At 39.9% G+C, this 17,037-nt stretch overlaps 1 protein-coding gene across 1 annotated transcript in view; it reads right to left on the minus strand.

Annotated features, from left to right (window-relative positions):
- The window catches only part of LOC124789737 (serine/threonine-protein kinase 32A), a 603,517-nt gene that overhangs the window by 528,979 nt on the left and 57,501 nt on the right, over positions 1-17,037 (minus strand). The gene's annotated exons all lie outside the window — the stretch shown is intronic.

Genomic DNA, 17,037 nt, shown 5'->3' on the forward strand with positions numbered 1-17,037 from the left:
TTATGGAAAAAGAACTTGATTACTGTATACGTCTAAACAAAAAAGCTATTTAAATACTGAAAACTTTATCCAAGAAAATCTGAAACAATTGTCAAAATGTAATTTACCCTTGAATTGTGTAGAATCCATTGATCAGTGTTTAAAGGGTGTTCCTGCGGCTTTGCCCACGTTTTCTTCAGGATAGGATTAAATCGTGATTCTAAACGAATAACTAACGCAGGGACAACAAAATCTAATTTGACTAAAAATAAGTGATAGTAGAAACGAAACTGTAAGCAAAGGATCAGTGTAACGGAGAACTACCTCAAGAATTTTTAAAAGTTACATATCAATTGCATGCTAACCAGCTGTCACAAACATAAAGTGCAACGAAACACTGAACTGATATCTTTGTAAAACATGGCATTGTCAAGACTAAAATATTTCGACGATAGTTTGCATGATGCACAGAACTATTTTGTATACACGTATTGAACATTTTGAACTACTTATTTACTCGAATGATGTAACGACTAAATCTTCATCCCTCATCCCCTTTCCCAGACTGGAAGAAAAGTTTTTGCATATGAGATGATAAGGGAAAAAATGGAAGCAAAGACGTTGTCAACAGCAGCAGTATTTAATTATTAGGGAGGACTGCTCCAAGAGTGGAGGTCAGGGGGGGGGGGGGGGGGGGTTATAATATCCCAGAAAGACTTATAAGTTCATTTAAACACTTCTTGGTCGATTTGCGCGTCATCAGGGTAGTAGTTTATTATAAGTAACAGTCAAAGACGCTCTTGGCGCGTAATCTGAAACTGCAGTAGTTCGACTGTCCACTGCTTTTCATAAAACAGTGCCTTCTCTGTTATCGAAAGTAGAGGAAGAAACATTTTGTTTTCGGTTTCACGACATTGTATTATACAAAAGTTACTGGTTCTCCAATTAAAAGTACGACTACCTTTGTCATTTACTCTACTCATTATGTAGTTAGACGTGGTTATCCCTAAATGTTGATGAGCAAATTGTGTGGAAATTTCATATTTAGTGCATGTCAAAAAGTTTAGAGGACTGATTGTTGTGCGCATAGAGTCTACAACCTTCGGACAATTTGCTTTCCACTGCCTAATTAAAAATAAGTAACTGCGCTAACAGCCAGTCAGACAAACAGTGTGTCAATCTGCCCATAGAGGGAATACATAGCCAACCATAATAAGGAGGCTGAAAAAGAAACCTTCAAAAGAAATATCAAACACCACTGCCAAATAGTAACTTAACACTAAAATATGACAGAACTTTGACATGTTTTAACTAATGTTTTAACGTAATCCTTGCCACCTGTAGCTGCTTCCTGCATCACAAGATTAAAAAGGCCTGGGAGTTACTGACTTTCACTTCTTGTCTCACATGATGATGAAGGGGCTTAGTATTATAATATATAGGTTTAATCAGCATGTTCATTATTTTGTTACTCAGCAGTCTAAAGTAATCCGTCTGAAGTTCGCAACAGAGCACGCAGTAACAAAGCAGCTCGAGCTAACGAATTACCTACTCCCACCAGTGGAGCCTGTCGAAGGTCAATCAACGTTTCACACTCTGCATAACGCATGTCGGAATGAAACTTTCTCCAAGATATTTAATGTTTTGCAAGATACTATAGGGAACTTTGAGAATTTAGGCGAGCGGCAGCAACGCCATAATTTGAAGCATTGAGCCGAGCTGCGAGGCTTTCTTGGATGCTAACGTTTGTAAGACATGATCCGCTAAGAACAAAAGTACGGTTTGGAATCGTTATTTCTTTGTCGTGGTTCAGAATCGTGTTCGCGACATTTATTACATAATATAAATGATATTCGATCTTCTCTTCTTTTTCTTGTGCCTTTCGCAAGGTCGGCATGGTTAGGGTCGTATTTGGCAGGGTTAGTTTAAGGGGTGGCTAGGTGCGCCTCCTGTCGCCAGCCCGTAACGCAAATGATGACTATGACGATGGAATGATGAGGACAACACAAACACCCAGTCCCCAGAGAAAATTCCCAACCCGGTCGGGAATCGAAACCAGGACCTCGTGATCCAGAGGCAGCAACGGTAGCCACTAGACCACGAGCTGCGGACCTAAACGATATTCATTAACTACTATAAAAGCATCTAACATTTGGAAATTTTCAGCCCGTTCGAACATCGTATTCACTAAATTTAGAAAAATGTATTGCATTTTGTTTTATTAAAGTGTTAATAAATTATTTTGCTATAAATTTTTAATTAAGAAATATAAAAAATTTTAAAGCAAGATGTTTAATAAATAAAGAAATTAAAATGTAGAGGCCGGAAAATGCCCGTAATGAGTGTAATTTACTTTCTCTTCTGCGACGAAAATATTGTTTACCTTATTGACTTATTATGGAAATTTCATTTATTCAGAGCTAGAACTATACTTTCTTAACATATACTATATTTTATTCTTTTGTTTCACATGGATTGTTTAGTAAAGGATTATGTATTTCTATCTTTATGTTTTTATAAATATCATTGCAGCCTGCAAAAATTAAAATCACGTGAGATTTCTGTAGTTTTGCGAGAGCAAGTAATAGTAATCACGTATAAGCAACAATAATTCTGGTAGAGTGTCATGATGGCTGTGGCTGCACGAGCTTCTAACCGAGACTTCTGACAGAAGTTATGCTACGCTAAAATGGACCGAAATGAATGTATTTGTTTGAAATATTTATAGATAATCAGTCGTAACTAGTTGCACCATTCTACGTGACATATATTCAGTACGTTAGTATAAGATTTCGAACGACGAGTGTGATCGTGAATCCGATTTTCACAATTTTGTTTTGTTTAAAGTGTTTGTAAATTAACTGCAAACTTTGATACACGTCTGAAAAGTTAATTAATCAATGATCATTCATCTACCACGACATACGATGCTTATAATTTGAAATGCAACAAAAGACGCCACAGTTAGGTCACATGACGCAATATAGTTTCCGTCCAGTATAAAATTTTAATATCGAATGAAATTTTCCCTCTGGAGCGGAATGTGCGCTGATATAAAACTTCCTAGCAGATTAATTTTTTTTTTTTTTAATTTGTGGTAAGGTCTTATGGGACCAAACTGCTGAGGTCATAGGTCCCTAAGCTTCCACACTACTTAATCTAACTTAAACTAACTTATGCTGAGGACAACACACAAACCCATGCCTGAGGGAGGACTTGAACCTCCTAAGAGGGGAACCGCGCGAACAGTGACAAAACGCCCTAGACCGCGTGGCTACCCAGCCCGGCTGACATTAAAATTGTATGCCGGACCGAGACTCGAACTCGAGACCTTTGCCTTTCGTGGGCAAGTGCTCTACCGACAGAGTTACCCAAGCACCAATCAGACCCGTCCTTACAACTTTACTTCCGCGGAAACTCGTCCCATACCTGCAAGGTTTGCGGGAGAGCTTCTGTGAAGTTTAGAAATTAGGAGACTGGGTACTGCCCGAAGTAAGGCTAAGAGGACGGGTCGTGCGTGGGTAGCTCAGTCCGTAGAGCACTTGCCCGAGAAAGGCAAAGGTCTCGATTTCGAGTCTCGGTTCGGCTCACAATTTTAATCTTCGAGGAATTTTCTAGTTTTAATATGCTGGGAAATTTCGGGATTAGTAGCGTTACCATAGAGCTGGAAGCGGAAAATCAATATATGCAGAAGTACTTACCTGCCCGTTAATGACGCGATTTCCAGTTGCATGAATTAACTAATTGTACCATTTAGTTTTCCTAATAGTCTGATACACCTAACAAACTGAATTCCCCGTTCTCTTTTTACTTCGTGTGTCCGTTGTTCAGCTTACGACGTAAACCGATTAGCGCAACTGTGGCCTCCAGCAGATAAAGGTAATGTAAGAGCACCAGGATTAACGCGCGTGAAGCGGAAGAGCACGAATTAAAATTTTACATTGCACAGCACACAAACATTTTCATTCAAATGATGATTCCACTAGGAATCGATAATTGTTTGGTATTTCTGATATAGGAAACCAGTTTCCTTGGATCCTGAAATGGATTTCTTTACGACTGATCATCCATGCGATACACGATTCGTTATTAAAGTTCTACAGACAAGTTAAAAGACGAATACAAAGAGTATTTGATTTGGGAATCTTCGAGTTTCTTTATTGTCTCCCATCCAGGACTTTTCGTGTAATTGCCATTAAGCATAAATCTTTTCTTCGTTTATTACTTCTTGATTTATTTCTTTTCCCAACAGACATTAATTATACATTTAGTAATGTAGTATCACGCAAATTATGATATCTTGAACATGCTTCGTAGGAATCGTGATACTGATACTCTCCAAAGCCCAACGTACGGCAGTCTTAAAATTGCTGTCCACGATCGGCTTCAGTGTAAATTATAATGGAACTATCTCCTATTATTCATTGTCATTATTGTCGTTTACTTGCAAGGATATTGATGCTGATTAATGTAGTCGTAACTGAAACAAAATTTCAATATATGGTGCCTTGAGATAGTTTAATAAATAATGATGTGAAGGCAGTTTACATTTGAGTGAAGAAACCTTATTGAGATTAACCCTGTTAATAATATATGCATTAAGGTTGTTACAGAAGTTACTATCACATTTTGATGTAGTGTGAATTACTTGATCTCGGTTGTTTAATGGCAGTACGGAAAGAACTCACCAACAGCGGAATATTATTTATATTATTTAGTGTACAAAATTCTCATTCATGTGGCTTTAAAAACGTGCAGGATATAGACTGAGGTCCGATTAAGAGAGTAAAATTAATAATTAATTAGAAACTCAGTCTTAATTGGCGCGGTCAGTGTTCTTTTGCATTGAATTACTTACTTACTGTAAGTACCTCTCATATTACTACATAACCCGTATTCTATCACGTTTAAGTTATGTAAACAATATCATTACTACAAAATGTAGTAATGCATTCAGTTTAGCATTTACTATCCACTTCTTAAATATTCATAGAATCAAATTCGTTAACACAGTACAGTTGTATAATTTCTAATCCACACAAAATAGGTAATATTTTTGCACTGCATCTAACCTAGGACATTCTGAGGATCTTACATGTTCATATGTCATATTAATTCTTATTTTGTGGCCTTTTTAAACCTATAATTTAGTAAGGCTGCATGCTGAGTATAGATAATGAAGCAGGAGTGACTGGTTGAGTCATATTCATCAGCTAAATCAGACGTTGCCTGCCGACAATGATTTGAGAATTATCGCGGTTTGTGTTGCGCGCATGTTGCCCATAGCATTTGAATCAGTTCTAGTAGATGGGCAGCCTCCTTGAGACTGAGACACGTTGAGGCGTCTGTATGTCAATGCAACCGGAATAAAGCTGCACCCATCTCGAAATTATATTCACTTCACATATTTGCGTTGTGTTATAGTATACTCAAGGTTGCAATGTGAAGATATTCATTGCGTGTTGTGGCATATAAGACTTTTATACATACAAGGCATGTTTCAGCTGGTTTTTGGGGATAGAGGAATTTCAACAATAAATAATACACTGTGTGATCTGTCATCAATATTTGTCTATTAATTACTTTATTGTACGTTTCGTAATATGCCACTGAAAGTATTGGCGTAACTGGCCCATCGTAGAAATGGATTTGGGAAAGCTTAGTGTAGCACTAACCCTAGTAGCCTCGTAACAGTCTGACAGCTTCGTTTATCCCCTCGTCCGCCTGTTTATGCTTCTGCTTTCGTCTAACATAAGTGTGTTGCCTGAAGTTTGTTTTGTTGTGAATTGAGCAAGAATTGTAATAATACTGGAGTACGTGACTAGGTTCTAATTTTCATCCCAGTATTCACTTCAACTGCGTAAGGAAAACGATGGGAAACCTCACAATGTGGCTGCAACTACTCGTCATCATCGATTTCGTCAACATTTATGGTAAAAGCAGGGTCTGGCCTGATTTGAGAGCGGCAGAAGTAGGCGATCCAGACATCCAATGGTTTTAAATGAATAATATTTATGACACGGGTTGGGCGAGGCGTTTTCCATTTGTGTGATAGCTTAGTTACCAAGCATCGACTGGTGCAGCAGAATGAGTACAGAACGGTAACCTGAGGATTGTGGGATCGAGCCTCTATGTGCGAACATTTTTATCTGCAATTTTTAAATTACTTATGCTGTAAATCAATCGAAATTTTACTCAATACATTACATTTATTAATATCTTCATAAAAGGCATGAAAAGGAAAGGCGAAGGAAAATTTGGGATTGCAAATAAATTCCCAGGAAAGGATTGTAAGACGTACACGACAACTTGGTGTATAAAATAAGATACTTTCATGATTTTACAGTTATTTATTTACAAGTGCTGAGGTGATATTCATCGAAAAAACAGGGGACCCAGCAATTGTCTTGCTATCTTGTACACGTCTTAAACGCTGCAGTCTTACAATTATATAGTCGTTTCATAGTATAAAGGGAAACAAACTTGGTTTATATTCACGATGTGCAGTGCCATGTATTTTTATGCCGTCCACTTGGGATACGATTTCTTTTTCTCTCTCGATGAGTCGATTTTACCTGCGTCGGGAACATTTTGTTCACGTGCAGCTGCTATTGGCTGCTTGATTATCAAAACTTAGACTAATGGAATACTTAGCCCTGCAAGTTTAGATAATCCCTTCTTGCAATGTTATTTTTCGAGTCATTTTGGACGCTGTAACTACAATCCTTTCTTGGAAATTTATTTTCAATGCAGAATTTTCCTTGAGCTTCCCTTACCAAGCCTTTTATGAAGATATTAATAAAAGCAATATACTAACCGTCAATTCGGTATGTTTGCAGTGTAAGCAACGTAAAAATTCGAAATAAAAAAGTTTTCTGATAGGGAGCTAACCCCCCGACCCTCTGACTACCGTTCTGAATTCTTTCCACTGCATCAACCACTGCCTGTAACTACACTATCATGCATGGCTCATGCCTCGGCCGACATGCGCAAAAAATGCTATTTTTTTTCTAAACGCTTTACCATATGGAGCTCCACTTCTGTCACTTTCATTTCTAGCCACACCTTACATATTCCACAAATATGGACGAAATCTGTGATGATGATCGGGTGCGATCCCCTTGTCATTCCAGACGACCGGATATAGCATTTGAACCCCAGCTGTTCTCCAGAATTCACGTCCATTGTGAAACCCTGCTGTATCTGACTGGAAGAATCTCTTGTGGGGCAAGCAATCGTCGTACATACCAGCACCACATTACTCTGCACACCTCTTGCAGCAAGGCAGAGGAAAGGAATCTGCAGCTTCTGTAGTAAGAGAGTAATAGACATCAGTAACTCCAGTGCAGTAAGGCTTCCGGCTAAGGCAAGGTGTATTGCATTCAGAAACGTAAGGTTACTCGTCTGATGCAGAGAAATAAAAAAGATATATGTTGTCTATTTTATACTCTTGACAACACATGTCGTATTGAAAGTGACTTGCACAGCGTTTGTGATAGTACACGGTTCCCAACTCTTAGCTTTTTTCTATGGGCATTATTGTTTAAAAGTTGTTCCTGCAGATGTTCTCATTTTTTCTGAAACACCTTGTGTTTAGATTATTGACACTCCTGAAGACTCACTGGATATTAAATAGCAAGATTAATGCAATGTAATTAAAAACAATAATTAATTTTAGGACATTAGTAACATGGAAGTACTTGTAATCTTTCGTTGGGCAATGGCTTTTATGCATTTAACAAAGTCACGCACGTTACTGATTACATTCTTTTGCCTTATACTTCAGTAATACGTCTAACTACCAAGCAGATCAGTGTCTCATAAGTTCATACAACAAAAAATTAGTCACCCCAGTGCGCACGCACAGATGAATCATTGAGTCTTTACAGATGGTGCAGCGATTGAGTGCTTAACAATGGTCGCATAGATTCTACGCGAGAATAAGGTTGTAGTGAAGAGTGAGACATTTATGTTTGAAACAGATATTGTACGCAAAGGTGGATAAATGTAAGTTCATGTCACAGTGGCAGAAAAGCTCAATCGTTTTTCGTCCTGCCCAAGGCCATAATGTGTCAAGCTGCTTGATTTGTTGGTGTATCGCGGCGGACTCTTCCCTGTGTCTGAAAGCAGTAGCGAACACACGGGGCCACGAAACAAGACGTTAGAATTGAGAGCTAAAGAGATCGTGACTCAGAAGGTGCGGAGATGCGTTTCACGGCTTGTGAATCAAAATCGCTTCCAAACCCGACAGGAATTTCTGCACGCTGTGAATGAAGGTCTATCTTAACCTGCTAGCGAAAGAACATTGTGACAGCAACCGTATACAATAAACATCTGGAGATGGTCATTTCGCAAGAGGCCATTACTCACTCAGGCACGTAAAGCTGCGCGTCTTCAACGGGCTAGAAATCATCTAAAGTGGACAGTAACTGACTGCCAGAACTTACTACGGTCTCGCGAATCACATTTTTGTCTGTATTCGAATGACACACGTCGTTATCTGCACCGAAGGTCAAATGAAGCATTTCCTCTAGAATGTGTGCAAGATCATGTGCAAGCCAAAGGTTCGTGTGTTATGTTTCGGGAGTGCTTTACTTATCATGAACCAGCATGTTTATGTAAGCATTCCAAATTATCAGGTGTAGCCTTCCAGTCAAAACCTGCATGATGAGAGTGCTGTTGGAAGCCCTATTATTCAAGGCGACTACAGTAAATTTCATCGGGCTGGAAGAATATATGACTGGTTTCATAATATTCTTCGAACCTATTAAATCCCAAGTACCCTACAAAATCTCTTGACTTGAACTCTGTAGAAAATCTATGGGACATCTAGGTGCAGGGGGTAAAACATCGACATCAGTATCCCCTAAATTCGGTGAAACTACGCAGTCACATCAAATGGTTAACATCATAGGTCATCAGTCCCCTAGAACTTAGAACTACTTAAACCTAACTAACCTAAGGACACCACACACATCCATGCCCGAGGCAGGATTTGAACCTGCGACCGTAGCATTCGCGCGGTTCCGGACTGTAACGCCTAGAAGCGCTCGGCCACCGCGGCCGGCGCAATCACATCCTCAGAAAGGATCTTAACGTGGGTGTGACGTAACTGCATAACATTGTGGATTCACTTTATAATCCAGTCCAAGTGGATATCAACGCCAGAGCGCAATTACACGGTATTAAATGATGCTTGTAATGATTTTCCTAGGGGTGACTGATTTTTCTGTCCAGTTAGCTTATATTGTTCTCTAAAACAATTTTAACAATCAAAGCTGCTCGCAAACAGGTTCAAAACAGGAGGAAAGAGTCTCTAGTCCAAAACAGTGTTACGTTAATGGGGTGCAAATATCTTTTGAACGCTTGTGCTCCACCTCAGTAAATGGCAAGAACTCAGTGAACACCTTCACGCTGACACTTTTTCTGCCTTTCCCGCTCCTCAGTAGGAACTTAGCCCGTCAGCTGTTCCTCATTGGTAGTTTGATAAGTTTCTTGTGGAATGAACATCAAATGCATTTCTCTTCATTATTTGGCGAAAGAGGTTGTAAAATGTATGCACGTTGCTTCCCAATTTACGAAACGTTAATGTCCTAAGTTTTCAAAATTAGTGCGATTTTCACCTGGTATTGAACAATACGTAGTCAATGACTTATACATCGTGTTTATAAATTAATATCGGGGTTTTAACGCTTTATAATATTTATTATATTAAGCTTACAGTTATAAATGGTATGTCAAATGAAAGAGCAACTCAAACAGTTTTTCCAAGAACCTTACAAATGTCCACTGGCATCGCGAAGCACGCGACTGGTTGAACTTCACTGTACCCAAGCGCTGCATAGGCTGCAAGGGGCCCAATGACAGGGCTTGCTTTGCATGGCCTCCACGTTCATCCGACCTAACGCCAAACTTCATGCGATTTTTTCCTTTAAGGCTTCATCAAGGATCGTGTGTACGTGCCTCCGCTACCAGCAGATCTTCCTGAATTAAGAAACCGGATTGAAGCAGCTGTTGCTACAATCACTGAAGACACACTTATCAACGTTTGGGAAGACCTCAGATATACACTTGATGTGTGCCGTGTGACAAATGGTGCTCACATTGAACGTTTATAAGGTTCTTGGTCAAACTATTTGAGTTGCTCTTTCATTTGACATATCATTTATAACTCTAAGTTTAATATAATAAATATTATAAAGCGTTAAAACCTCGATATTCATTTATAAACACCGTGCATTGCAAATGATAAAACGTGAGAGAAATTACTAACTGATTAGTAGATTACTGATACAACACAGTTTTCTCTGTCTATACTTACACCACTATACGTTACTCTTTACGGAATCCTAAAGTTACCGAAACGTATCCTGTGTTGACAGGGCTGCCAGTTGTCGGCTAAAAGATACTTAAACATGTAGCATGTGCCATTAATGCGATATTTACGAAGAGTAACTAGTTGAATTTTGTTGTGTGTTTCGAAAGACGTTTACAATTTCGTTTTTAGTATGTGCAAATGGAGTTGCTGCTAAACAGGTATTTCACGTGATACCTTGCGTCAGCGGAAGTCAGTGTGTTTCTCGTTGCAACTAATTTATGTAGGTGAAATTTTATGGAGTATGAACATTCAGTAGAACATTATCTAAGAACTCTAAACCATCACACAATTTATTAATGTGTCATACGATATCTGATAGACTAGACCTGGAAAACACTGGAAGAATCTTCATTTCAAGGAGGAACAGTGAGTCTATGTAACACAGATAACCATCAAAGGATACAGCGGGTGATATTCGGATTTACTTAGCAGCACAATGGCAACAATAATGGAGAATAGTTTAGATGCCAGGCAATAAGTACGATTAAGAACACAGCTCGCATCACCTGGAGAATATTACACGGTCGGTCGACGAGATGCTATCCAAAAAAAATGGAAACAATAGCTCAGATAAATATTTGAAGCCACATTATCAGTTTTTTTATGTTTACCGTAGTGGCTTTGTGTGTGTATGTGTGTTTTTCTTCAAGTGAACTACGTAGTTTCTTCCGTTTTTTGATGTTTGCAGTGAAAGACCGTCAGGCCCTGACATGATCAGGATAATTTTAGTATACAAGCGAGCTGCTGCTCCAAAAATTCAGTGACATTTTGAATGAAACAAAAGCTTTTTCCAATGTAGTATACTTTGTCAAAGTCTGAACAGCTTCACGAACACCTTCTACGAACGCTGCAACACCAGAGCACAGAGTGATGAGCTTCAAGTGTGTAGGTAAAATCACAAACCATAGCTTTTCCGACATATTTATTTTCGTAGTTCAAAAAATGGTTCAAATGCCTCTGAGCACTATGGGACTCAACTGCTGAGGTCATTAGTCCCCTAGAACTTAGAACTAGTTAAACCTAACTAACCTAAGGACATCACAAACATCCATGCCCGAGGCAGGATTCGAACCTGCGACCGTAGCGGTCTTGCGGTTCCAGACTGCAGCGCCTTTAACCGCACGGCCACTTCGGCCGGCTATTTTCGTAGTCTCCATAGTTATGCTGTCCGAGAAACTCTGGCGTTTGCACCACGGTACTGGTATCGTCGTATTTCATTTCACGACTATATTCGAGTCTGTGCTCGGTGACAGCTGTTTTGCTTTGGTAGTCGTGTGTGTCACAAATCATTTCTTTAACTGTTCCAAGAGACTGTCCGACGTAAGCTTTGCTACAGTCGCACTGATTGCGATGTAGACCCAACTTTAGGAGGCCCATATCGCCCTCAGAACTGCAATGAAGACATTTTATCTTTGCTGATGGAAGAGAAATGCAGTGGATGCCATGTTTTCGCAGGAGTCAGCGTCTCTTTTCCTACATTCATCACTTTTCTTTTCCTTTCTCAGTCTGAACTGCTTCATCGGGCACTTTTTAAATTTATTTTGACTTCAACCACTTTAATTTGTCGATGTGAGTAACCAATTCTTCAGAGTACTATTCCTAGACATAATTCTTCTGCGAGTTTCTCCTTGTCTAGAACTGACCGGGAATTATACGCATTACCTATATTAATCGTGAGGGTTTTTTCTACAATGAAACTTGAACCACTGCCCTTTAATCCGGGCCCGGTCGGCATCCTGCAGCCTTCGCTTCCCGCTGCGCCCTGTTCCGGGAATAGACCGAATCCTCGTAATGCCGACTGGAACCTGCACTCGCTCACCGTCAACACAGGGCTCGGTGTTTTCACTGCTGCTGCTTCTTCAAATAGACACTGCCGAGGACACGCAACCTCGAGGTCAGAGTCAGCAAACGAGGCATATAAACACTACCTGTTTAGTTTTCATTCTGTCAGTGACGGATAACATAATTTTTCTTCTCATCGCCAAAATTACTAAGTTCGACGAAATAACGTGTACATCTGCTAGGAAAGAGCTACAGCTGTTAGTTCACAGGCTTCCGCAACATACAGGAAGATACTTAATACTTGGAACTTGCGTCATCAGCGGACACTAAAACAAATAAAGGGGTCTATTTGATCCTTCGTGTTCAAACATGGGTTGATCAGGCTAAGACGCACTTTCTCTGTGACACCTGCATCCAACGATTATGACGACACAATGAACCTTGCACGAAGAAACAGAAGGTAACGAAATTAAAAACAGCAGAAATGGAAAAATATCTTTTCAAAAGAAAAGAAAAGCAAATAGAATTTAAGTAATAAATAGAAGTGTAAAAGAAGAACTATGAAAAGTTTTGAAATTGATAAAAGAAGCATACCTGAAACTAATAAAAAGCAAAAAAGGGAAATCTCGCTCTTTAGACCAGCAAAAACTTAAAAAAATGGAAATAAAAAAAATTGGCTATTCCATACATCATTGAAATTGAAACGAAACAAAACACAGGAGCATCATTTTGCTTCCTGTCCATGCTATATTTCATTTCAGCTCGAATGACAATTAATTAATATTAAGCAATACGAAAATTGATTACACTATATCCACCATAAACTATTCCAGGGGATTCACTTCCTTCTTAGCACCTACACTGAACCACAAATCCTGGAATTCCCTGAAAATTATCAGGTGCTGTCAGAAATCAAAAGTGCCATCACACATCGAAAGGTATTCGGTAAGCCTTGGCTAATGTATGATTAGGACGAAGTAGCTAAATTTTATATTTTCCATGATTTTCCTATGCCATTTGACATGAATGTCTGAATACATTCTTGAAGAAAGCCACGGCCGATTTACTTCCCCATCCAATCTAGCCTGAGATGCTGATCGGTTGTAACGCGATACGATGCAAAACTTTAGCATCCCATCTTTCTATGATCTTTCAGAATCTATCAGTACCTACAAATACCTTGACCGAAGGATTTAAAATAGGTTGACACTTCTCATCTATACCGGTGGGACCTCTGTAATGAAACTTCCTGATGGAATAAAAGTGTATGTGTCAGAATTGTGATGCCAAGAACAAGGGAAACACATTTTTAGCTTTTTCTGGCAGTAATGAGCTCTGTGTAAGGAAATTAGAGAGGAGAGCTCAACGCGGTAAGCTGAACCCAGGTCTTTCAAAATATTCAAAATATCCATTCACCTAGGAAAGAGTTTTCTAACTTTTCTGAGACTTCATCTACATCTATATCTACATGGATACTCTGCAAGCCACCGTACGGTGAGTGGTGGAGGGTATCTTGTACCACTACTTGTCATTTCCTTTCCTGTTCCACAGACAGACTTCAAAAATTCACATTTCTTTTCCAATTTCACTACAATACTCTTAGAATAAAAGATACATAACATGACAGTCGTTTGACTCTAGCCCCAGAAACAGCTTAGAAATATATAAAATAAATGGTTTATATCATGATGTGCACAATAATATTGTAACAGGTGCTCAATTTGTAATGTCAACCTACATATGTAATACGGTAACAAGACGTGCAGAAGACATGTAAACATCCGACACCACATAGATCGACAAATCGATAATCAAATCGAAACCAGCTGTATTTCGACCACCATCTTGTCCGTAGGACTACAGGTTTGTTCTTGTGATCGTGTTTCCAAGTTAGTATTATGTTATTGAAAATTTGTGAACAGTGACCAAGAAAGTCGAGAGAGCCACGGAAATGGGAATATCTCAGCGCATCACAACGAGACTGCCACGCCAGAAGAATAAACTGAGTGACCATTACAAAACATTTTCATGCAAACATCAGTCCAGATTCCAATGTGACATCGCCTCTTACTAAGTTTTCTCTTCTTCCACAGGATATGCACAGCATTTATGTGTGTGTGTGTGAAATGTTATGGGACTTAACTGCTAAGGTCATCAGTCCCTAAGCTTACACACTACTTAACCTAACTTATCCTAAGGACAAACACACACACGCATACACGAGGGAGGACTCGAACCTCCGGCGAGACCAGCCGCACAGCATTTATGAAAAGACCATGTAACTTCATTGTGACCTTATTGTAGAATTGTTTTTGTAATGCCATTTAGCTTGAAGATGAGGTATTCCCTCGAAACATGTCGCTACATAAATAAGTAATACAACAGTCAACGAAGTTTGTGACTGGTAGCGGTAATTTAAAAAATCTTTTCATAGAGCTACAATTACTGCCTTATAGTACATCATATGCAAGTGACAAGGGTTTATAATGTTTCATTACTTAATTTGCCAAATTTTATGCCTAATATGAATTATGTATGCTTAACATTATGAAGTTAGGGAGCGATCTTGATTAATGTAGAAACAGAAATACAACTTCAGACAGCTACCAACGCTATTACACAGCATTTACTGTGACGATCAGCTTCAGAAAACTACGTGGGCATCATCAGATTTTCCGCAGTACATTTAACTGAATCTTGATCAAACGCATATTATAAACGCATATTATACCGCGTCATATCATACAACGATACTTTATGAATATGAGAACAGTAGTATACCAGCAAGTCAAGCATGACGTAACTTATCTAAAACTGCGTCCATATTGCTCTGATCACAAGAGCTCATGTACGCACATTAGCAGAATAGAGCCTCCAGCAGCAGGTGAGATCTCTCGTACCCTTTATACCAATGACGCCAACCGATTTACCCATTTATTTTAATCGATGACAATAAACGAGAGTCAAGCTCAGCGAGAGGGGGGAAGGTGAGATAGAGAGAGAGAAGGGAGACAGACGGAGAGAAATGAAAGAAGGAGATGGACAGAGACAGGGGAAGGGGAAGATGGACAGAAATAGGAAGGAGTAGGAATGGAGGGAGATAGGGGTAGGAGGTGAAGGTAAGAGAGACGGGGGAGTTGATTGCGTGCAGAGAGAGGAGGGGAGGACGAGATCAGGATTTATATCCAGATTCCACACACATTCAGCAACTGTGAATCATTGCTAGTCATTACTTAAATACAGCTCGCACTATTACGAGGTCGCGAGCACCTCGTCGCGTCGTTGCGCTGCGTGGGTGCGGAAATGAAACAGCCCGCTACCCGCTACCCGCTGTCCGCTGGACAGTGGATTAACGGCGCGCTCACTGGGCGCTTCGATTTATCCGCTGGTGGTTTCCTTATCGCCCGCCCCGCCCTCTGGCTGGCCTGCTGCTAGTGGCCACCGAACCGTTATTGCGGACGTAAAATTCCCAACGGTCGACCTCTGCTCCGGCCGCCTTTCCGATATTGAAATTCCTTTCGCTAGAGCGACACTCGATCGAGATCGAGGAGCCAGGTGCGCGCTATTTCACGTATTATTTGCTTGTCACGACGTGAAAGGACGTTTAGGCGTGCGGCGGAGGCAGTCTGTGAACTTTATGGGTCGGATGCGAACGTGTCGTTCGTCTGAAGATACTAGCAGGTGAAACTGGAAAAAATCTATTACCAGTTCACGTCATAAATTAATCGCCTCTCGCTTTAATTTACTCACGGAAAAGTTGAATTAGGATACTTACGTTAACTTTCTACTTTTTACCTGACCCGTAGGACGCGCGTTGTCCAGTAGTCAACAAGTTAGGGTGTAAACTTCAGAAAGATTTTCCCTCGTCAAACAACAATTGATGCATGGCGTTCATTGTCTACTGAAAATTAATATCTTCGTAAAGTAACTTACAATTATTCAAAGCAATATCAAACCAGTAATTTTATTATGAACGTTCTGAGAAACAACCACACAGCTTAAACCTAGCCCTGTGCGAAAGAAACCAGCTCATGTAAAAGAGGGAAGATAAGGCACTACGGCTGAAGTAGGAGACATGTTCAAATGGTTCAAATGGCTCTGAGCACTATGCGACTTAACTTCTGAGGTCATCAGTCGCCTATACCGTAGAACTAATTAAACCTAACTAACCTAATGACATCACACACATCCAAACCCGAGGCAGGATTCGAACCAGCGACCGTAGCGGTCGTTCGGCTCCAGACTGTAGCCCCTAGAACCGCACGGCCACTCCGGGCGGCAGGAGACATATAAATGAAGTTTTTACTACCACTTCCAATAAATAAAGTGATTTAAGAAATTTTTTGTTTATGCAGTTTCAACATTGCACTCACACGAATCATCCCCAACACAGTTCGTTTATAATGGGGTGTAAGTTAATTGAAGTCGTACTTCCTAAGGGAGAATTACTGTAGTTGATAGAATATTTCGAGTAGCAAAATTAGTTTTGCGTACACTCAATCTTTATTTATAAGCTACACCTTGCTTCCACACAAATATAAAAATCTTTTTGCAAATGGAATGGGTTTGCACCCTTTTCAAGTCTTTACCTTCGGAATGATTTAAGGCCCCTAGCTTCGTAGTCCGTAACCCCTACAACCTAAGTCATCCCGACCGCTGTGGTCGAGCTGTTCTAGGCGCTTCAGTCTGGAACCGCGTTGCTCCTACGGTCGCAGGTTCGAATCCTGCCTAGGACATGGATGTGTGTGATGTCCTTAGGTTAGTTAGGTTTAAGTAGTTCTAAGTTCTAGGGGGCTGATGACCTAAGATGTTAAGTCCCATAGTGCTCAGAGCCATTTGAACCATTTTTGAAACTAGGTCAGGCTTAGGATACGTTGTCAGCGCCGACGTAATAAATC

This window comes from Schistocerca piceifrons, chromosome 3, assembly GCF_021461385.2.
Source record: "Schistocerca piceifrons isolate TAMUIC-IGC-003096 chromosome 3, iqSchPice1.1, whole genome shotgun sequence".
NCBI lineage: Eukaryota > Metazoa > Arthropoda > Insecta > Orthoptera > Acrididae > Schistocerca > Schistocerca piceifrons.